Source organism: Myotis myotis, unplaced genomic scaffold (assembly GCF_014108235.1).
Source record: "Myotis myotis isolate mMyoMyo1 unplaced genomic scaffold, mMyoMyo1.p scaffold_m19_p_3, whole genome shotgun sequence".
In the NCBI taxonomy this organism is placed as follows: Eukaryota; Metazoa; Chordata; class Mammalia; order Chiroptera; family Vespertilionidae; genus Myotis; species Myotis myotis.
In genome coordinates this window covers 19193429-19218440 of record NW_023416335.1, presented here as the reverse complement: position 1 = coordinate 19218440, position 25012 = coordinate 19193429, and the positions used below count along the sequence as shown (strand labels likewise).

Sequence of the window (25012 nt, the reverse complement as noted above, 5' to 3'; positions counted from 1 at the left end):
CATGGGGTCGGAAACATGCTTGCCTCTTTTGAGAAATGGATTATCTTTCTTAAAATCAATCTCAATTATGCAGCCATTGGGGAGTTACCTTAACTGCTGAAACTATAGTTTTTAAATGCCTGGCTATTTTATATGTTTGGTTAACAACTGTCATCCTAAACTTTTTAAAATTTATTTAAATTAAGATAAAAAATAAAATAAAAATTCACCCATTTGTCCATCTCTCAACCCTTGCCTCTGGCAACCACCAATCTGTTGTGTATTCTATAAGCTAAATGTACAGGATGAGGCAAAAGTAGGCTTACAGTTGTTTATATGGAAAATAATACAATAATTATAATGATACAAGAATAAACTCTGTGTTTCATGTACTCACAACTGTAGCCTACTTTTGCCTCGCCTTGTATATGTGTCTGTTGTGTTGGGTATGTATATGGTTTCACATATAAGAGAGATCACACAGTATTTGTCTTTGTCTGACTTATTTCACGTAGCATAATGCCCTCTCGATCCAACCATGTTGTTGCCAATGGCAAGATCCATTCGTTTTTATTGCTGAATAATATTCCATATCTTTGCTAGAGTACATAATGCACAATGAACATGGGGGTAGAGATCTCTTCTCGAGTTAGTGTTTTTGTTATCTTACAATAAGTACTCAGAGTTGGAATTGCTGGATCATATGATACTTCTATTTTTAATTTTTTGAGGAACCTCCATAACTCTGCCCATTTTACAATAGGTGTTCCTGTGTTCAACCTTTTTTAAGATCTGGGATCTACCAGGCTGGAGAGGTTTAAGATCTGGAGATCTACCTGTCCAGGCTGGAGAGGTTTAAGAACCACTATGGCAAGAGTCATGGCCACTTCTTTCTATGTAGCATGAAGACATTGAGGCAAAAGAGGGAATATTTGTCAGGTTGGTAGATCTCAGAGTAGTTCATATGTAAACCCAGGACTCCAAGAACCAAGTATAAATGTGTAATTAAATATGCTAGGCAGTTAAAAGAAAACAGGTTCAGTATTAACATTTTTTCTTATATGCTTTCATCTATTTTTCTGGTTCTGTATTTTTCTGCCATTAGGAGAAATGCAGGGAGAGGGGGGAGGGAGGAAAAAAAGAGGGCTTGCAGAAAAACAAAGCCAGCCCCCTCTGCTGAGTGTGGGCAGAAGGTTAATTTTACACTCCAGCTAAGGAAAGATGAGGGATGTCCTAGTAGGCAGGAGCGTGGGTGGATGGCAGATGTCTCACTCTGCCTTTTAGAAACACACGTTTGAAAGTGGAGTCCTGAATATGCTACCCCCTTGAGATGCAAGGCAGCAAAGAGGCTGCATGGAGGAAACACAGACAAAAAAAAAGATCTAGGCCAAACAGCAATTAGGAAAAGAAATTAACTGAGAAAATGCCAGAGGACTTTATCCTCTCGTTTCTCTGTTCCCCTGATACAAACTTAAAACTTAATGTTAAGCAACAGAATTATTCTCTTATTCAATTTGCTTTTCTCTTTAGCGTTTTGGGACTCTGTAGCCAACCTGGACCCTGTATGTCCCTCAAATTACAATCACTTAAATTGGTGTGACTACAGGTTGCTGGAAATTTGAATACTCACAGGCATTGCCACACACTTCCAGATTAACTTTGCCTTAGATTTCCTTTTTAGTACATCCATTTTCCAATGCCCTCCAAATGCATATTCACGTTATCAATCTTTACTCTCCATTTTTAAATACACACACACACACACACACACACACACACACACACACACACACACACACATATATATATATATATATATATATATGTATGTATATATATGTATATCTGATTTCAGAGAGGAAGGGAGAGGGAGAGAGGGATAGAAACATCAGTGATGAGAAAGAATCATTGATTAGCTGCCTCTTGCAAGCCCCTTTCTGGGGATTGAGCCCACAACCCAGGCATGTGTCCTAACTTGGAAATGAACCATGGCCTTCTGGTTCGTAAGTCAATGCTCAACCATTGAACCACACCTGCCGGGCTTTACTCTCCATTTTGATGAAGATAATACATGGAATGGACATTGGTAATGACTAATAAAGAATCCCAGATGATAATTCACTATTCTCAGTGCTAAAAAATGCTACTGGAGACAGCAATAGAAATTCAAATACAAAAAAGTGACTTCATCCTCTTGCCATTCATTTGAGGTCAGTAATTAAATAGATTTTCTTACATCCCAATGAAGACATCCAGCATTCAAAAAATAGGCTGTGGGTATTGGACTGCTTTTGCATAAGTGTGTGAGCCAGAAGCCTGCAGGACAAATGCATTATTTAATTTTCTACTATCTCACACTAAACAGCTTTTCTGGACTATAGACATCAATTTGTTCCAATACTAAAGGCTCCAGTGGTAAAAAGATATAAAAATATTCAAAGTAAACTAATGCCTCTGAAAGTCTTGGATCAGAATACTAATGCCTCCATCTGAAGAGGCCATAAGTCTGTTATCTTTCCATTAGAAACCTTTCACATAAGTCCATTCGGACAATAAATACCTGCAGCTCATGGAACGACAGTCAGCAGTATCCATTTAGTTTTTTATGTAATGCCCTTCTTTGTCTGCAGGTCTTGTGCAAATTCATCAGCAACACTGTGGTTGTGCTTTAAATCCTAACGACTTCAAAGAAAGCTACCACCATATCTCTTCTTAGCTAACTATGGGTGGTAACTAGAAAACATCAAGTAGATTAGGTGCTTGGTAATTTTTGTTAATGAAGGAAATTAGAATTCTCTTTTACACACACACACACACACACACACACACACACACACACACACACTGAAACTCTAAGCAATTAAGTTAACAAATTGTATGGTGCACTTGTGACTCACACCATTGATTCATACACTAATTCATTAAATATTCATTTAGTGGTTGCTCTATGTCAGGCACTGAACTGCACTTTGAATTGGATAACTACTGCCTTGTCCATAAACACGTTACCATATAAGGAGAAGTAATTGATATAACTCTTTAATTAAACAAATGTGTTAAACCACTGGTAATTGCCTGTAGTGGGAAGCAGGATCCACAGGAAAGGTTAGGGGCTTTCCAAAAGGAAACTCTACTTGAAGTTGGTCTCTAAGAAGGAAGCAGCTTTTCCTTATCAAAGTAATTTCAACTTTCTTCTCTCAATGTCCCAGTGTGCAGAACAAACAACATGAATTTGAAGACAGAACTCAACTACCAGAGAGATCAGAGGCGCAGAACCCTCAATGACAGAGCTAGAGACAAGTGCAGACTAAAAACAACCTGTATTCAGTAAAAAGGGGGAGGTGAATCAGGACTCAGCCTTTGGTACACACAGACAAGAATACGGGAGCAAAGTTACAACATAGCATATGGGAACAGCCAATCAATGTTTCTCCCTCACATCAATGCTTCTCTCTCTTTCTCTCCCACCCCCCTTCATTTCTCTCTAAAAATCAATTAATATATACTCATGTGAGGATAAAGAAGCAAACAAAAAAAATGAAAGCATGCAGAGAGAAGAATATGGAGTTGGGTCCACTTAGAGTGGGGAGTTCAAGATAGTTATCACTAACTCATACACTAATCACAGTAGGAGCTGAGGGGAAGAGAATATGTCACCCCCAAATGCCACTTTGGCTTATTGATTATTTTAAATTAAAGGTACTTGAAAAACAACCAGCGCAAGAAGGGCACTCTGACCCTTCTTTGTTCCCCTACAATCAGGAAATAAATACCTTATGTGAAAGGTATCCTCCCTGTACCAGGGGGGTAAGGAAGCATCCTTATTATCAGAAAGAGAATAAATGCAAGCAATTAGAATTGCTGGGTCATCTGGTATTTTCATTTCTAATTTTTTTCATAAGCTTTTGAAGTCTTTAATTCTTTAGTTTATCTTCCTTTAATTGTGACAAACACCAGTTCTGGTTTGCCTCAATTAATTCATATATATTTTTTTAAGTTTACCCATCCATCCCCTACCCTCTCTCCTTTGGCAACCATCAGCTTGTTTCATGACTTATACTTGTCCTCAAACTCATCAAGTTGGATATATTAAATGTACAGCTTTTTACGTGTCAGTCTTACTTCAATAAAGTGGTTCTAAAACAAAGATATGCTGGTACAAGAATACCAAATGCTCATGGCAGAGAGTGAGGCATCAATTACACCATAAGGAGACCATATGATCATCTGGAAAAGACCACCGAAGATCTGGAATCTTCCCCAGCCAATGTTGTAGAAAGCATTGAAACAGAAAACCCTTATTAAAACTTAGTTAAGGGGTTAGTTAAAATATGATCCTTGACAGCCCCTTAAAACAGCTGTAGTCTAGTTATAGAGATAAGATCACCATGTATGAATCACTGAACAATATATCACTGAACCACATGATCTGAACCAAGAACAATTATTAGGGAGACAAAAATAGCACTTGTTCATCAAAGAATATATACAAATTCATTTTCGACAAATGTTTATGTGGCAGAGTTGTTTGGGGAAGATTCACATTGGCAATAGCAACTAATATTTGCATAGGACTTCCATGGCCATTACTATTTCTGTCTCTAATCAGGGTCAGAGCAGCGAAGGAAAGCTTCATGGAGGTGAGATTCAAAGGGCATCTAGGTCTGGTGTGGTTCAGCTTTAACAAAAGGCCTGAACAGACTGGGAAGGTACCAAGAGAAGTTAGTCACTAGACGATTTGTCTACCTGGAGACAAGCTCGAAAATTCAAAATATAATAATGAACATGAGATTTAAAAAATAACCAAACAATACAAAAATTTTAAAATTCGTGTTTTAGTTTTTTCATAAAACAGGCTTCATGAGAAGCTGCCAAAAGCATATGTATTTTTGGAGAGATCTGGTCTGACTGGGTTTGGAAAATGCACCCTCTACCAGTGATTTGTGTTCCTGTGATGAGCTCCAAGCACTCACTAGGGAGTTATGAGAATGAGACCATCAACACAACAACACACATTCAGAGGGCTTTTAGGCTCGCAGAGAAGCCCAGATGGCTGTGCTTAGTTTCTTACCTATGAAGAAACATTTCTCCAAAACAAAGGGATGGAGTTAGAGCCCCCAGAGGCGCATTGCTCTGCTTATCATCACAGGTCACCAGAGTGACAGAGTTGAACTTGAGGATGACTGTGGTAAGAACACAGTGAGAATTAGTGAGAATTAGAATTGGGGAGAACGTGTACTGAATCTTAATACCTTTAGGTCCCTACATATTATAATTGGGTATATTTTCTTACAACTGAAAATAAGTTCCCTACCTCTTTTCGTTTACCTTTAAAAGATGAATGATGCCAATGTGAGAGATTTTCAATACTTTGACTCAGTCAAGAATTAAGTTGTAGATTTTTTTGTTTTGTTTTTCTTCAGCAACCCAAAAAGTCCTGAGGAAAAGATACTTCCCATAGCTAGAAAATGACACTCTTCCTAGGAATGACAGGAATACTGTTGTCTATTCCCTCCTTTTCAGGGAGTAAAAACGAAGCCTGAGATATTAAAGAGTTGCTTTTCCATGGCCTCAAGAGGCTTCTGCTAAAACAAGCAATCATTTATCACAGACCCAGTGTTCTTAACCGGACATTGGTTCTTTAATTTGCCCAAGTGGTGACACACCTGGAATCCACTCAGACTGCTCATTCATTTGCGTGGCCATCTATTGCTGCCCACTGGCAGACAAGAAGCAGTAAACACCAATGGTGAAAAACACTGATCTCAGAGAAACTGTCAAAGGAGAATATCCCACCTAATTCAGGTTTCCTGCAAATTAAGAAAATGCTACTCTCTTATTTTAGTAATAACAGCATACACTGGACTGGCTTGCAGGATGCAGTCCCTATGCTGGGACGCAATGATGATTAGTATTTATTGAGAGCCTTTTGGTCAGCAGGCACTATTTTAAGTATCTTTCAAAGGTTTTCAGAAATCTGTAGGTATGTATTATTATCCACATCATAAAATCTAGAAAGAGGACTCAGTTTCAATAACTTGCCCATGGCTACTTGGTGTGACCACAGCAATATTTGAGCTGGAGCTGTCTAATGTATCAGGGCAAATTTCCAGACTGCATCACACTCTGCCTAAACAGAGGTCCTTTATTCCCACACATGAGCTCTGCTATCTCTACAGCCAGCCCCAAGTTCAGAATTACCTGTCATTTGCCTACCACTTTACGCCCTAATTCTGGTAAACACGATTCTAATGGTTTATCCTTGCTCTTGATAAAAACCAATATCCCAAATTCGCTAGTTCTGGTTCTCTACCTTGCATGTTCTTGATCATTATTTAACTAGTTTTAACCTAAACTTCAACCTTATATTTTAGGTCTTGTGATTTGCCACAGATTTTGCCAAAGGAAACTATGAGAAAACCAGGATCAACACAAATCTCCCACTGTAGGTGGTCTGTTTGACTAGTGTTGAATACTATCTGCAATATATAAAGAGAGATATATCTACATATCTATAACTTATCTATATCTATATCTACATCTATATCTATGTCTATGTCTATATCTATGTCTATATCTATATCTATATCTATCTGTAGATAGACACATGTTAGATAGATAGATAGACAGACAGATATTAGGGCAGTGATGGCGAACCTTTTGAGCTCTGCGTGTCAGCATTTTGAAAAACCCTAACTTAACTCTGGTGCCGTGTCACATATAGAAATTTTTTGATCTTTGCAACCACAGTAAAACAAAGACTTATATTTTTGATATTTATTTTATATATTTAAATGCCATTTAACAAAGAAAAATCAACCAAAAAATGAGTTCACGTGTCACCTCTGACACGCGTGTCATAGGTTCGCCATCACTGTATTAGGGAGTTGATAGTCTATGTGAGTGTAAAGTCATTTATAGTTTTTGATATCTAAGGTGTGTGTACAACTTTGCCTAGAACAGACCTGATTTCATGACAATTTTCCTGACATAATTGTTAATAACACCCCACTTAACTCACAAAACAGTTTCTGTTTGAACAATACATTTTTAAAGTTATCTTAATCATGTGCACTATTGAGTTATTGCAAAGGCACTGCACAAACTTAATTTAATCTTCTTTTAATTTCAATTTTTTACTGATTTGAGAGAGAGAGAGAGAGATCTGTTGTTTCACTTATTTAGGCATTCATTGATTGCTTCTTGACTGTGCCCTGATCATAGATGGAATCTGTATCCTTGGCTCATCAGGACGATGCTCTAACCAACTAAGCCACCTGGCTGAGGCCAATCCTCTCTTAATTTTAACACAAGTTTGAAAATGTCGCTAACCTTATTCTCATTATACAAATGAGCTAAATAAAAAAAGGTAAAAATATAGGAAGGAGAAAAAGTAGGTTTATAGTTGTTCATATAGGAAATAATACAATAATTAATACATAATAATACAGAAAGCTAATAAAATATCATTCAGGTAACTGGATGTTGGTTGGGTTTAATCCTGAATAGCTATTAGCACATTTCATGGTCTAGAGCAAGCATATCAAACTTGCGGCCCACGGGCTGCATGGCTCGTTTATTTGGTCCATGTTAGCCTTTGAGTTTGACATGCTTGGCCTAGACTATTTAATAGGTATTAACCAAGCAATCATCTATAGATGCTGTTTCATTCAGATTATTGTTGAAAGTATTGGGAAGAATAGCTATCTGTCTATCTACTGCTAGAAAAGAACTTATTGACCACTCTACACAGATTTTTAAAATTACCTTTCTTCATTGTTGTTTTATCTTACAGATATACCATCTATTCATTTAATGCTGGAAAGAACTTTAATACATTGATAAATCAAGAAGTCAATGAGATGGTAAAAAATATGATGGCTTTCAAGAAAACCCCTAAGAATTACGCCATATGGTTAGCTTTGTAGTGAAAATGACATACACAATATCCATTCTAACAACACGAGGGCATACTCTGTAGTTTAAAATAACCAAGTATGAAAATAAGATGTTTTTAATGAAGTTCAGTTATAGTTAATGACAGTAGTAAACAACATTCAAGTATTACTATTAAACATGCATTTAAAGTAGATTCACCAAAAATTGTTAGAACTGATAAATGAATTCAGTAAAGTTGCAGGAGATAAACTCAATATGACAAGAAAAATTTGTTGTGTTTCTATACACTAATAACAAACTATCAGAAAGAGAAAATTTTAAAAATTCCATTTAAAATTGCATCATAAAGAATAAAATACCTAGAACTAAGCTTATCCAATGAGGTGAAAGACTGTACACTAAAAACTATAAGACATTGATAAAAGAAATTAAAGAAGACACAAATAAGTAAACAGATATTCCATACCAATGGATTGGAATAGTTAATATTTTAAAAGGTCCATATTACTCAAAGGTATTCACAGTTTAAATGCAATCCTCATCAAACTGAAAGCTTTTTGCACACCAAAGAAAACCATTAACAAAACAAAAAGACAACCTACTGAAGACTAGAAAAGATTTTCAAATGATATAAACAATAAAGGGTTAATACTCAAAAGAACTCACACAACTTAACACCAATAAAAACAAACAATTTAATTAAAAAATTGGACATAAAACTTAAATAGATCTTTTTTCCAAGGAGGACACACAGATGTCTAGCAGACATGACTGGGAATCAAACTATGACCCCATGTTTCATAGATTGATGCTTAACCACTGAGCAAAAGTGGCTGGGCCAAAAACGTAAAATAGAGCTGCTGTATGACCCAGCAGTTCCACTGTGAATATTTATCTGAGGAAAATGGAAAGAGTAATTTAAAAATATATATGCACCACTGTGTTCATTGGACCATTATTTGCAATATCCAAGATATGGAAGAAACCTAGATGTCCATCAATTAATGAATGGAGAGCCCTAACTGGTTTGGCTCAGTGGGTAGAGCGTTGGCCTGTGGACTGAAAGGTCCCAGGTTCGATTCCAGCCAAGGGCATATACCTTGGTTGAGGACACATCCCCAGAGGGGTGTGTGCAGGAGGCAGCTGATCGATGTGTCTCTCTCATCGATGTTTCTAACTCTCTATCACTCTCTCTTCCTCTCTAAAAAATCAATAATAAAATATATTAAAAAAGAGATGACTAGAGAAAGATGTCACACACACGCGCACGCGCACACACTGAACTATTATTCAGTAATAAAAAAGAATGACATCTCGCCATGTGCAACAACATGGATGGACCTAGAGGGTATTAAGCTAAGTAAAATAAATCAGACACAGGAAAACAAATACTGTGTAATTACACGTATATATGGAACTTTTTTAAAAAAACCCAACAAACAAATAAACAAAACAAAACAGAAATAGACCCACAGATTTATAGAACAGTCTTATGGTTGTCAAAGTGGAGGGGAGAAGGAGATAAGTAAAATAAAATTATATATATATATATATATATATATATATATATATAATTTAGGCAAACAGGAATTGGTGTTTGTCACAATTAAAGAGAAACTAAAGAATTTAAGATGTCAAAGACTTATGAAAAAAATTAGAAATAGAACTACCACATGATCCAGCAATTCTAATTCTGTATTTTCATCCAAAAGAAGAAAAAGAGAGAAAACACTAATTTGAAAAGACATATGCATTTCTGTGTTCCTTGCACCAGTTATTTTCAATATGCAAGAACAAGAAGATATTAGTTATACACTGAGTGGCCAGATTATTATGACCATCTGACATTTGTAGACAAATTAGCTATAATTTTGCGCTGAAGTTGCTAGAGGGTCAGACCACTATAAACAGGGAAGCAGGTTGTTTACGACAGAAGTGATTTTTTTCTGAAGATATGGGTAAACAACGCGATTTAACAGTCTTTGAACATGGGATACACACACACACACACACACACACACACACACACACACACAGAGTGGCCAGATTTTTATGACCAACCCATCGGTACTTTGTTGGGCCACCTTTTGCCTTCAATACTGCGGCGATTATTCTTGGCATTTACTCAACAAGATGTTGAAAGGTGATGTGAGGAATCTGACACCATGCCTGATGAATAGCACTGTCCAGTTCTGTGAGATTGATGGTTGTGGAACCAGCTACCTGATGGTTCTTTTAACTTTTTCCCACAAATGCTCAATTGGATTGAGATCTGGTGACTGTGGGGGCCACCTAAGCAAGGTAAAGTCTCCCTCATGTTCTTGAAACCACTCCTGCACAATACCAGCACCGTGGCATGGCGCATTGTCTTGTTGGAAGAAGCCATCTCCATTGGGATACACCATCGGCATGATAGGATGAACTTGATCAGCAATGATACTTAGGTATGTTGTGCTATTCAGACATTGTTCCACACAAATTAAAGGGCCCAAATCATGCCAGAAAAACATGCCCCAAAACCATAACACTGCCCCCACCAGTTTGAAGGGTTGTACTCATGCATGTGGGGTGCATGCTTTCATGCTGTTTCCGCCAAATTCTCACTCTGCCATCTGCATGATGCAACTGGAAACGTGATTCATCAGACCACATGACTTTTTTCCAGTGCTCCACTGTCCAATCCTTGTGTTCCTCTGTGAATTGGAGATGTTTTATCTTGGTAACTGTAGACAGCAAAGGTGTTCGAACAGGCCTTCGGCTTCCATATCCCATAAGATGCAGTGTACGGCTAATTTGCCTACAAACGTAAGGTGGTCATAATAATCTGGCCACTCCGTGTATATACAATGGAATACTATATTGAGCTGTAAAAGTAATAAGATCTTGCTATTTGTGAAAACATAGATTGACCTTGAGGGCATTATGCTAAGTACAGTAAGTCATACAAAGAAAGACAAGTACTGTATGATCTCACTTCCATGTTGAATTGAAAACTAGAACAACAAAATGAGCTCTTAGATATAAATAACAGATTGGTGGTTGCAAGTGTATATGGACTTCCAAGAAATTGGTGAAGGGGTTCAAAAGGTACATACTTAGTTATAAGATAATAAAGTCATAGGGATATAATGCACAGTATAATGACTATCCTATATAATAAAGAGGTAATATGCAAATTAACCCTCATGCCTCCACAAGATGGCTGCCTGCGACCAGGCCAGCGGGGGCACAGTTGAGGGCGACCAGGCTGGCAGAGGGGGGCAGTTGGGGGTGACCAGGCAGGCAAGCAGGTGAGTGACTAGGAGCCAGCGGTCCAGGATTGTGAGAGAGATGTCCGACTTCTGGTTTAGGCCCTATCCCTGGGACATCCCCCAAGGGGTCCCGGATTGGAGAGGGTGTGGGCTGGGCTGAGGGGACTGCCCCCCCTCCGTGCATGAATTTCATGCACTGGACCTCTAGTCCTATATAATAAAAACCTAATATGCTGTGTCCAGTTGTCCAGTCGTCTGTTCAACCAATCAAAGTGTAATATGCTAATGATATGCTAAGGCCGCTCAACCGCTCACTATGACATGCACTGATCACTAGGGGACAGACAGTCGACTGGTTGACCATCACTATGATATGCACTGAACACCAGGGGGTAGATGCTCTGACCGGTAGGTTAGCTTGCTGCGGGGGTCCAGCTGATCAGGACTGAGCAAGACGGGCTGGACATGCCCTGGAGCCCTCCCGCAATCCCTCCCCACCTCACCAACCTCCTGAGTCCCTCCCTAGCCCTCATCGCGCATTGGTGGGGTCCCTCGGCCTGGCCTACGCCCTCTCGCAATCAGGTACCCCTTGGGGGATGTCTGAGAACCAGTTTTGACCTGATTCTGCAGGCCAAGCCGAGGGACTCTAGTAGTTAATAATACTACATTGCATATTTAAAAGTTGCTAAGAGAGTAATTCTTAAAAGCATGCATCACAAGAAAAAGCGTTTTTATAACTACGTACGTTGAATGGTGCGGACTAAAGTTATTTTGATCATTTCACAATATATATAAAATCAAATAATTATGAGTGGGACACTATTTTTTAATGTAGATTTATAGAAGAACCAGAAATACTGGTTTCTGGCTTGATGCATGAAATTCATGCATGGGTAGGGTCTCTAGGCCTGGCCAGTGATCAAGGCTGATCTGTGGGGTGACCAGCGGGGCAATCGGGGGGCTTCTGCTCACACCGCCAACGCCGGCCTGGCACTGCCTGCTCGTTGGACCCGTCCCCCGCTGCCACTGCAGGTTGCCTCCATCTGCGGGGTGACCGGCAGGGTGATTTGGGGAGGGATGGCCCAACTGGCATCTGCATTGGCTGGCCTGGGGCCTGCGGGCTGGGGGCAGCTCCTGCATTGAGTGTCTGCCCCCTGATGGTCAGTGCACATCATAGCGACTGGTTGTTTCACTGTTTGGTCGATTTGCATATTAGGCTTTTATTATATAAGATACATTACTTGAAATGGGAAATTTGTGGATTAATTTATAATAGATTAGGCAGAGCTAAAGAGAAATTGAATGAACTGGTAAGATTATTTTTAAGAAACTACCAGTTGCCGAAACTGGTTTGGCTCAGTGGATAGAGCGTAGGCCTGCGGACTGAAAGGTCCTAGGTTCGATTCCAGTCAAGAGCATGTGCCTGGGTTGTGGGCACATCCCCAGTAGGAGATGTGCAGGAGGCAGCTGATCGATGTGTCTCTCTCATTGATGTTTCTAACTCTCTACCTCTCTCCCTTCCTCTCTGTAAAAAATCAATAAAATATATTTAAAAAACAAAAAAGAAACTACCAGTGTGTAGTGCAGAAAAAGATATGAACAACAAAAAAGCAAGGTCTGAGACAGGAAGATGCAGGGTGAAGGTATAACATATATTACTTGGAGTTCTACAAGAAGATGATTGCAGAAATAATGGGAAAGAGGCAGTCTTCAAAGAAATAATGGCTGGCATTTTCCAAAAATTGTTAAAAGACTCCAAACTCAGATCTAAGAAACACAGCAAGTTCCAAACAAGATAAATAGAAACTGACAACCATATAAAATCTTGTGAAACTGCAGAACATCAAAAACATAATTAAGTATACACTTTATTCCTTTTGCTACATTCTTATGTTAATGCACTCCTTTATATGTATATTTCACACACACACAAATTTCAATGGCAAAAATAATAAAAATAGTTTCTAGATATTTTCCTTCTTTTCCCCAATATAGAATCATATACTGATTAGCTCTAGTGAGTAGAAAAAAAAGAAAAGGCTCCAGGTGTGTTTTTTGGTTTTGCTTTTGTTTTTGTTTTTTAATTTTATTTTTAAATATGGTTTTATTGATTTTAGAGAGACAGAAGGGAGAGAGAAAGAGAGAGAGAGCTAAAAACCTCAATTGGCTGCCTCCTATATGCCTCCTACTGGGGAACCAGCCAGCACCCTGACTGGGAATTTAACCAGTGAACTCCTGGTTGATGGGTCCATGCTTAACTACTGAGCCACACTGGCTGTGTGCTTTTGTGTGTGTGTGTGTTCTTAATTAAACACAGAAAGGATTCAGACTCTAAGCAGTCATTATTTTCTGGCATAGTCCCTGAAAGTTTGAGAGTTACCAGAAATCTTCAGCTCCTGATAAATTGAACAAATTGTGATTCTCTCCTATTGTGAGTTTCATATGGAGTTATTGATCAGTATTTACATATCAATAGCCTATGTCAGTTTCAAAGAGTTCTGGATGGGTTCACCTGTCAGCAAAACTGAATTCCACTTGTTGAAAGTACCAGTATCTTTTTCAGCTAAATATGTTTTATGAATCCTCGGGAGTAGTTTTTAAGTACAGAAAAGGCTATTCAGGAATTTAATTTCTACAATAAAATTCAATTTAAAACATTTATAAGAGCCAAACACAGATTTTTAAAATATATCTTTATTGATTTCAGAGAGGGAGAAATAGAAACATCAATGATGAAAGAGAATCAAGGATCAGCTACCTCCTGCATGCCCCCTACTGGGTATCGACCCCACAATCTGGGCATGTGCCCTTGACTGGAATTGAAGCTGGGATCCTTCAGTCTGCAGGCCAACACTCTATCCACTGAGCCAAACCAGCTAGGGCTAAACTTAGATCTTTTAAAAATGTTTAAACAATTAAATATTAATTTTCTATTTATAGATCTAATAAACTTATTATTTCATAGAGTGCTCTGAATATTTGTTTTATTATAAATTTACACATATTCAAACATTTGAAACTACATTTATACTAATAATATTTTGAGTATTTCAATGGTCTCACGGATAGACCTTAGTAATTAAATTACTGTTAGAATCAAATATATTTAGCTGATAATGTAAAGAAATTAAAAATTTATAAATTCAGTACTCAACATTTATGAGTTTACTAAGAATGAATTTAAGATCATGGTCCTAAATTAATTTTTCAAATTACAAACTTATTAAGTTAGAATTGAAGTCACAGGATAATATCTTTTTCTAATAGTCTAAATATTCTTAAATATTGTAAGTACAAATTTTTATAAACTTATTTTTATATAAATATGAATATAATGAAATCAATGCCTCTCTTCCTTCATGTTAAAACTTTCTAAAAGTGTTTGATACATGCTTACTCCCAAGGAAATAATTATTTCAGCCTCCATAATGTAACTTTCCAAAGTAAATTTGAAATTGATTTCTCAGTATTCATAACCTCATAAAATGACCAGAAATTCAAGCTTAAGAGGCTGACTGCATCTTGATACAATTATAGGATGCTCAGAATACTATTTATAATTTCCCTGTCAACAACAACCCAAAAAAGGTGGATTCAAACATGTGATATTCAAGTTTTATAGCATCTTCCCACCCACAGTAACTTATATATTAGTTGACTGGATTTTACATTGCTTTGTCCTTTAAGATATTTTCAATTTATCTTCAAATAAGATTTTCTCCCTTGTATAGATTTTTAGTTTCATGTGCTTAGAAACATTATAATCATACTAGGGGCCCAGTACACGAATTTGTGCACCTTGAAAGAACTGTGGGCTGTGAGGCTGCAGCGGGCACAGGGCCAGGTCTCAGTCCATCCTCCGTGGCCCCCAGTCCCCTGTCTGCTGACAGCCCTGCTCCTGCCACTGCCACTTCTACGTACTGACAACGCCGACCCCGCTCACATCCCCTGAGGCAGCAGAGCAATTGGGGCCTGCACCAGCAGCGGGTGTGAGCGGCAGCTGCTGCCCTGATAGCCCCTGAGGAGCAAGGGGAGGTGGAGAAGCCCTCAGGGGCAATCGGGGCCAGTAGCTGCTGCTTGCACCTGCTGATGGTGCCGAGCAATCGGGGCAGGCGCTGGGCAGTGGGGCCATCGCTGGCAGCGTATGTGAATGGCAGCTGCTGGTCCTAATCGCCCCTCGGGAGCTGGGGGAGGTGGAGAAGCCCTGAGGGGTGATCGGGGCCAGCAGCCACCGCTCACTGACGGAGTTGAGCAATCGAAACCAGCATCAGGCGCCGGAAGCGGATGGGAGCGGCAGCTCCAACACCAGCAGCAGCTGCGAGCGGGGCTGGCACCGGCTGCCAGTGCAAGCACCAGGCGGGACTGTGGCACACAGGAGCAAAGAATTTTCAGTAACCATCACAGGCGCACCCCAATGACAGCGACTAGTGCCCTGCTTTGGTCTGGCGCCCCTGCTCACCTGCTCCACCATCTCACTGTGGCCTGCCATGTCCCTCGCTCTGCTGCCTGCTGCTGACTCCCGCCATGTTTCTCAAGCGCCTCCTGGAGGTCAGCACACGTCACAGTGACCAGTTGTTCGGTTATTCTGCTGTTTGGTCTATTTGCATATTAGCCTTTTATAATATAGGACTAGAGGCCCGGTGCACAAAAATTTGTGCACTCGGGGAGGGGGGATCCCTCAGCCTGGCCTGTGCCCTCTTGTAGTCTGGGACCCCTCGGGGGATGACCACCTGCTGGCTTAGGCCTGCTCCCTGGGGGATTACGCCTAAGCCGGCAATCAGACATCGCTCTGGCAGCCCGGGAGCCCTCGGGGGATGTCCACTTGCCAGCGAGGAGAAGGCCTAAGCTGCAGTAGGACATCCTTAGTGCTGCTGAGGAGGCGGGAGAGGCTCCCACCACCACCGCTGTACTGGCAGCCATCAGCCTGGCTTGTGGCTTAGCAGAGCTCCCCCTGTGGGAGCACACTGACCACCAGGGGGCAGCTCCTGCATTGAGCATCTGCCCCCTGGTGGTCAGTGTGTGTCATAGTGACCAGTCATTCCCAGGCGTTCTGCTGTTAGGGTCAATTTGCATATTACACTTTTATTATATAGGAGTGTTTGGCCAGCCTGGGTGAGGGGCTGATGGCTGTTTGCAGGCTGGCCACAGCCCCTTCAGGGTGCGGGGGGGGGGGGGGGCCTGCTGGGGTGCCTGGCCAGTCTGGGTGAGGGGCTGAGGGCCATTTTCAGGCTGGCTAAGCCCCCCAGTGGGGACCCTCACCTCATGAGGGTGTGGCCAGCCTGGTTGAGGGGCTGATGGCTGTTTGCAGGCTGGCCACAACCCCCAGCCACCCAAGCTCCCAGTGGAGGCTGGCTGGAACCAGGTATCTGGGATTTACTTGTCTTCTATAATTGAAACTTTGTTGCCAAGAGTGGAGGCCACAGACGACTCAGAGTCTGGCTGGAAGCTTGGCTTCCTCCATCGCCCGGGCAACCAAGCCGCCTGCCTGCTCCAACTCCGTGGATGCCGGCTGCCATCTTGGTTGGGTTAATTTGCATATAGTCGCTCTGATTGGATTGGCTGGTGGGCGTGGCTTAGGGCATAGCAAAGGTACAGTCAATTAGCATCTTTGTCTTTTATTAGTGTAGATGTCTAATTAGATTATGGTCATCTCACATGGCTCTGCTGTACTATTTGGTCACAATTTCCAAGGTCATTCTATCTGTAATATCCAATTCTTAGAAACTGGAAGATTTATGTATTATCAAGTCAGTGACTTTTTTTGCTGGCAATTAATTTTTTCAGTTGTTCCAATAATACATGAAAAATTACCAAATTTTAAGAGTTAAAGAGAGAAAAAATGTTTTAATACCATTGTAAAATTATAATATAGCATCTTCTCTATTCCTGGAGTGAACTGCAATCTCCTTAACGTCTGCATTAGTGTGTGGATCATACTTAATTGTTCATGAGGATTCTTTAATTAATCTGTTTACTCTATTTAACATATCCTAAACAAAATTAAGAATCCACCTTAATTGAGCTGTCATTTCTGAAATAGAGATAAAATGATTTTAAGATATACCCATATAATCAATTAAAAGAGCATTTTTCTACCCCAAATCATTGAACCTCCTTTGAAAAATAATACTCCCCAGTTTTTCCAATTTTAAAAATCATTAACATAATTTTAAAGTTTAGCACTAGTTAATGAAAAAGGAATCATGAATTGTACTTGAAAAACAAAACAAAAATTTCATGAATGCAAAACACATCTACTCATACCACCTAAACAATAACAGACCAAGGGCTGATTCCCATTCTTTCATTCTAATTGACAGCATCACTATTTTGAGTCTATCATATGACAGAGAAAATGTTTTAACTCTTACAATATAAAATATAAGCTTTTGTTATTTTAATGGATCTTGCTCTAGGAAAGAACTTTAATAACACCTGTCAGGCACCTAACTTGCTTTCAAATTTTGAAATATTATTAAAAATGCATGATTCCCAAAGAATGGTATATGAAGCACTTCTACATTAAATTAAAACTATAGGAGATAATCACTCAAACTTATAGCATGAGAATAACAATTATATATGGAGAAAGACAAGAGGAATCAAAGGGCAAGAAGAAAAATTATAATCTTATTTTTGGGAAACAGTTTTTAATAAAGAAAACAATATTGTATAATAAAAATTGAAAGAAAATTTTCTACAGTTCCAGGTCAAAAGTTTAAAAAATTGTTTTTCTTGCTACATAGGTACTACTTAAAACCAAAATAATTTTAAAACTACTCCCTTTGATTTCCACCCCATACTCCCTCCCACCTTGACGAAAGAAAAACTATTATCATTTTCAGGAAAGTCTAAGGCAACAACTGATGTCTTTTAAAATCTAAAATTAAACCAGTTAATTTTTTAGTAGAAATTGCTGTTTTCACTAAAATGTTATCTCATTTATTTCTATATTTCTGTATTATGGATGTATGAATGAGCTAATTTATAGAAAGCTATACTATAGTGATTAGATTTAATTTACTCTCAATCTATCCTAATCCTATATAATAAAAGGTAATATGCAAATTGACTGAACATTGGAATGACCAGTTGCTACGACATAGACTGAACACCAGGGAGCAGGCACTCAGTGCAGGAGCTGACCCCTGGTGGTCAGTGCGCTCCCACAGGGGGAGCGCTGCTGAGCCAAAAGCTGGGCTGACAGCCAGTGAGCATAGCGGTGGTGGCTGGAGCCTCTCCCGCCTCCGTGACAGCGCTAAGGATGTCCCATTGATGGCTTAGGCCCGCTCTCTGTAGTCAGACATCCCCTGAGGGCTCCCGGACTGCAAAAGGGTGCAGGCTGGGCTAAGGGACCCTATCCCCCCGAGTGCACAAATGTCGTGCACTGGGCCTCTAGTATTTCATAAAGTCCACTTGGTTTTTCAATAAAAGCTAAAATTCTCACTTTCCCAAGTCAAGTAACATGCTTTAGTATTTTATCCCAAGGCTCACCATTATGCTAAACATTTTAACTCCTTAATAAATAAAAAATTAGCATAAAATGTAAATTATAATATGTAATTATCATATGTCACAAAAGAGACTAGGAGTCAGAAAAAGATAACTTGATAAATATCATCTAACTGATATAAATGATATTTAATTATATAATTTATATATTTTATTTATATACTTTATTTATATAAAAATATAAATTAGAATATAGGGTTATTATCAGTATAATTATTTTACATTATAATATTTACAATTACATTTCCCTTATTCTTATGGCCTCTGAGTACGAATGGTTTATAAAACTATTTTGAAAACAGAAAATATATACATACTATTCATGTGTGTTCTATTCATTTATGTTCATATTATATGCTAATAAAATATACAACTATTTTTAATAGTAGTCTTTCATAACAGAATTGAGTAAACTTATATGATTATATTTTCGTTGCAGGAGATTGCTAGAAATTAGTTCATTTCAATTTGTATAATCTATTCTTTCTTTAGACAGTTGCTAGTCAGTTTTTCTTCTTGTACATTATTCCCATTATGACCCAAGATATAAATTTTAGAAATCCAGACAAAGAATGTTTTATATAATTTAATATTCAATATTATATCTTTAACAAATGAACTAAGGACATAAACGTTTTGAAATGAAAGAGGAGATTCCAAGGTACCTGTGAATATTATAAATGGATCCACCTCATTTTAGGTCCTAACCACTGCATTAGATCATCCATCCTATAATTTGATTTTTGCTATTTTTAGAGAAATTTGGCATATCAATGTAAATTTATCATCCAAGATGTGAGGCAAAGAAGATAGCCAATGAAGATTAATTTCAGCTTTCAGATTTAGCCTTGGAAATCAAGTAATTATTCAATTCAATTACAAATTTATGGACCTACTGTGTGCCAACACCATTAATTGTCACGGGTATATTGATATATAATTCATAGACTCATACCTCAAGGAATCTCACAAGTAACTTCTGAATATCCTTCCCTTTGTTTGTTTGTTTAACTACACACTCACTATTTACCTGTGTAACCAACTGAAACAATCTTTATTCGAATCCCAAGAAATTAATTGTTCCTGTCACTAGACAAAGCTGCCTTGGCCTTGAAAGTGATTGAAGATCAAAAGGGCTCAGCGAGGACAGCCAACTGTTTGTTGAATTGAATTGAGAAATTGAAAACCTTTACTCCCCATGCAAAATTGAAAAATATGCAAAATGTGATTTCAATGCAAGTGAGATAAGAGATGGCTTGTTGTTTAACTGACAAGTGACCTACTTTCCCAAGTCTCTCCACCGTCAAACATTTTTCCCCTGCTTTTCCACCACTAAGCAGACATTAATTTCATGGAATGCTGCAATAAACCCAGGATGCTCTAACCCAAGTGATTCTAGTTAGAATTAAAATATTCAGCATAAACAGTAATACAATGAAAGGTTGCTAGGCCTTTTCAGCACCGTGGACAGTGTCACAAAGCTAGAAAAGGAGGAAGTGCAGGGATGCTGTTTCAGATCACTGTAATAAATAAAATAGTGAGTACCACAATAAAGCGAGTCATAATATTTTTGCTGGTGGAGGGTCTCACCTTCAGTTTGTAAAAATGCAACACATGTGAAGCGCAATAAGGTAAAGTGCAGTAAAGTATCTCAAAAAACAACAGAATAAAAATTAGGGATTTTCCAGTTGAACATTTGCCAGGTTTTTTTTTAAAATATATTTTATGGATTTTTTTTTTTACAGAGAGGATGGGAGAGGGATAGAGAGTCAGAAACATCAATGAGAGAGAAACATCAATCAGCTGCCTCCTGCACACTCCCCACTGGGGATGTGCCCACAACCAAGGTACATGCCCTCGACCAGAATTGAACCTGGGACCCTTGAGTCTGCAAGTCGACGCTCTATCCACTGAGCCAAACTGGTTAGGGCAACATTTGCCAGGTTTTACTGAATTATAAAACTGTTCCATAATAATAATATTTTCAAAACTTGGAGCATTAAATTGTTTGGGGGAGGTATAATAATAATAAAGGTCTTCCTATGTACCTGATTCTATTTTAAATATTTTAGGTAGCCAGACTTGTTTAATCCTCCCAACAACATCATAATGTAGATTGGCATTACTTGACATTACTTCCCTATTTCATAGATAATACAATGAGATTAAATAACTTCCCCAAGGTTAAACAGATACATTACAGATCCAGGATTCTAAGTTAGATCTCCTGATGCCAGAAAACTTGCTCTTCCTCTGTGACACAATAAAGAAGAAAATTTAAGTTAAAACCAATATGTTTTAAAATACTATGTCATAACATTACTTTTAATACTCTATTTAAAGTTAATTATAATTTGTGGAGAAAACTGTTTCCTTTCTTCCATTTACCAAGTGTCTCATGTTGCTTCATTTATTTCCACAATAAGTTATTATTGTGTTAAATAAAGCACAATTTATAAATTATTTAAAATTATATATTAAATTGCATTAGGTTGGAAACCAAATACATCTTATAAAATATAGACTGAAACTTGACTATGTACTACCGTATTAAAATAGTACAAAACTGCTGTCATTATCTGATGTGTAGGATTCTTGTATTTTATTCATAAAAATATTCTTTAATATAAATTTACAGTGTTTGTGGTTTTATTTCTAAGTGATGACGTTATAGAGGTTTTAGGATATTATTTTCAAACTTTTCCTCTCACACAACCTGTTATATTTACAGCCTTTATAACCCGCAAATAAAGAGCTGAACTGAAGATGATTTTTACTATGTTCTTCTTTTTAAAATTATTTGCCAAATGTGAAAGCATTAGGTCTTAAAATTTTAAAAGGTAGTTTTAGGGAAAATTCAAACAAAATGTTAATTGTTTGCAGTAGCAAAATAATAAGATCAGTAGTCATAGGCTGGGGTTGGGGCAGGGATAGACCATAAAAGCATGCCAATAAATGTTTGAAGGTATGGAAATATTCTGTGTCTTAATTATGGTGGTGTCAAAACTTATCCAAGAGTTTGCTTTAAATGAATATCTTTTATTATACATTAAGTTTGCTGTAACAACATGGATAAAATGGGGGGAAATATTATTTTATGCTTTGAAGAAAGAGCTTATAGAACTCATTTCCCCCCAAAATAGTTTCAACCTAAAGTGTTAAATGACAAGAATATTAATGATGTAATAATCAAAAAGGACTTGGATTCAAGACATTACAGATGCTGTAGCATAAGTATCTAAAATGTTGAGACTGACATTGTAAACAACAATTAGGGTTGAGCAAACCACCTTGCCTCATAAAACACGAAGTTATTGGTACATTGATTAGCCACTGAAACAGTCACATAGGAATAACAGGTTACATGGAGGATAAAATAACTAAGTACTTAATTTATAACCTCAGTTCATCACTATCGCTATGGAAAATCTGTAGTTCAAAATCTCTGGCACAACACTTGATCTCTTATAGATGCTAACCTTCACAGCAACACTTAGGTCTGTATTATCAAAGCAAAAAATGAGGGGACAAATGCAGCTTTTGAAAACACAGTCCATATTTGTGCTGACAATCAACTATGATGTATTTTACATATGTAAATGAAGCATAAAACAGCCAACAGATTTCACTTTCATTGCTACCATATCTTCCATGTAACTAGCAAATTTAGGCAAAGGCTTAATTTTAAGAGCTGGATTTACTCCAGCTTAGCAACATCTTCTATTATCTCAATAAGTAATCAATTACCATATTACATTTATTTGTAAATTGCCTACTTTCCCACTGGTTATTTACTGTGCATTTGAAGGAAGTAAAGCCTTTAACAAAAATCAAAAATGTTCAGGAGAGTAGCCACTATCCCACCCAGTGAGGGTTGGTTTCTGCTGTTATTTTCATTAGTGAGCTATCTTTTCCTCACTACTTTGGACTCCTCCCACCCCCAATTAAGCTCTTAGAAAACTCTGATGAATGAATCCTTGCTGCTTAACAGTCTTAACACTAACTTATTAATTAATCCCAAATATTTATTAAGATGCATGGATATCCAACAAAAATATATAGGAAGATGTTGTGTCTGTGTGTGCTACAGGTTCTGAGTGCTGGTGTAGGGTTTTATGTTATACAACAGGAAAATATGTCCTAAGTGGGAAAGAAGAGAGCCAAGAAGAAGCACCATCATTATTCTACAGGAAGTCGGATTGAAAACAGGATCTGAGATACCCTTGAGCTCTGACTTGTGTCAGTGAATGAGGGTGAAGAAGTTTGAGCAAGTTTCTTACCATATCAAGGCCTTTGGCATTCTGTACTATGTTCAACCTGAGACCTGCTTCAATGATCTATATCAACTATTGGAATTCCACAAAAGATTTAGTTTGAAAAAAAAGTTGGCTGTTGAAAGTGTTTGTAGACTACACCTGTGATACACTCACCAGACCCAAGGCAATAATGAGCTTCAAATGCACAGGCTCTAAGTGGCCCTGCCCCTGAATGCCCAGCAATTATATTAGCAGGAAAGGGTGAATATATCCCAGAAGCTTGAGATTTAGGAATGAGCATTACAGGGAGACCCTTAGGTTGTTCAAGTTGACTTTATACTGGAGATTATTAGTGAAGGCAAAATTGTCAAAGCGAACCAACTTAGTTACCCAAGCCTGGTGAGTGTACAAGGGATGAAAAGGGACTCTCTCAGGATCTTAAAGCAGCAAGATCCTAACTCGACTAATCTCTGATCAATAATTTCTCCCTATTTTACCACGTTCATCTCCTGCATATGTAATAGCCTCACCCATTTTTTTTCTGAGAGCAGCATAAATCCCTTTGTCTCTCGAGACTGATGATGGACAAAGATACCCAGCCCTGTTTGACAACCATCCTGCTAAAACATATGAAAAATTCTTTGCTGATAAAAGCAATTGGGCACGTGGAACTTTCTATAGCCATAGTCTGGAAAATCCCTGGGTTTCTCATTCTGTTTTCCCACCTGGGTGGATGCTGCGTCAGGTAGCCATAGCCAAGGTTTTGAGGATTGTGTTCACCAGCACATGTATGTATGTACACTGACCTATGTGTGTGGGAATAAACACTCACTAGAGGAAGAGAAATAAGGGACTTGGGTAAGCAGAGGTGAAAACTGGCATTGAATCTCAAGCATGTCAGCATCTCTTTATAGATTTCATGTAGCAGGCTTGACAGAATAATTCAAAAGGAAAACAAACCAAAACCAAAACCCCTGAATTCTACTTACTGTATCCAACTAGAGCTGGAACTCCTCCAATTCTACCAAAGCTGTTTTGGCAATGCCAGAGGAATAAATCAAGAAAGATGTATTTCACCTTTAATGGAGCCAAGTGATTGCAAACATCAACTCATTCATCATTTTCCATCAGTGAGAAATTTAGTAAATAGTAGCAGAACAGGAGTCGATAAATGTGCCTGAATGATACCTTGGCTTTTGCTTGCTGTGCTTTTAATTTGGTAAATAAATGCCTTCCACTGGGCACGCACCCTAGAGTCCAGGCAATGACGTGGATTAAGTACTTTGTTAGCTCTGCAAAGCTGAATGCGTCTCCGAGGTCTAGCTAACTATAACGGGCCTGGAACATTCTGCCTAAATCTCCCTGTTGCTTAATTTCAAACACCAAAAGGGAGCATGTGGGGGCAACAAAACTCTGAAGTTAAAAATACCACCTTTCTAATAGCTCTACGTCTGCTAACTGCACAAATAAGAGATACACACCTTCAAGGTAAGAAATACAAGTGTATGGATGCCTATTTAAAACCATCGTAAGCTATCTTATGCATGATCTTAAATGAATCTCAAAACAACTCTCCAGGTGTGATACTAGAAAGGGATAGTTAACTAAGGAAAGATGCCCACTGTCTTCCTACTTGGTTTCACAAAAGCAATGCCAGAAGCAAAATGCTTGATGATGTTCTAAATTCTCAATTCCAGGATTATTCAGGGGATAAAAGAAAACCCTTCACATAGGTTTTGTTACTCCTTTATTTTCCTTATTTATTCCTCCCTTATTTTCCCTACTTCTGTGCTGTTACACTTACTGCCTAGTCCCCGAAGTCCAGTCAGAGGAGAGTAAGAAAACTTTTATGAGAAACATTTGAAAAAACGCAGAATTACTCAGCCTAAAGAAGAAAAGGCCGGTGGAATATATTGGTTAAGAGTCTTCTTTCCAAATAAACGTGAAGGGCTGCCGTGTTTGGAAGTCCTATACAGTTCCAAAGGCTAAAAGTTATAGGAATAAATATATCAGATAACTTCAGGGGAAAGTGAACTGCTTATACATGAAATGAACTTAGCAGGTGGGGAAATTTCTATCGTTGGTGTTATTAAAAAATAAACATGAGGATTAAAA

The 25012-nt window shown here is 38.3% G+C and overlaps 1 protein-coding gene across 6 annotated transcripts in view; it reads right to left on the bottom strand.

Moving 5' to 3' along the window:
• Nucleotides 1–25012, bottom strand: part of UNC5D (unc-5 netrin receptor D) — a 515658-nt gene that overhangs the window by 314274 nt on the left and 176372 nt on the right. The gene's annotated exons all lie outside the window — the stretch shown is intronic.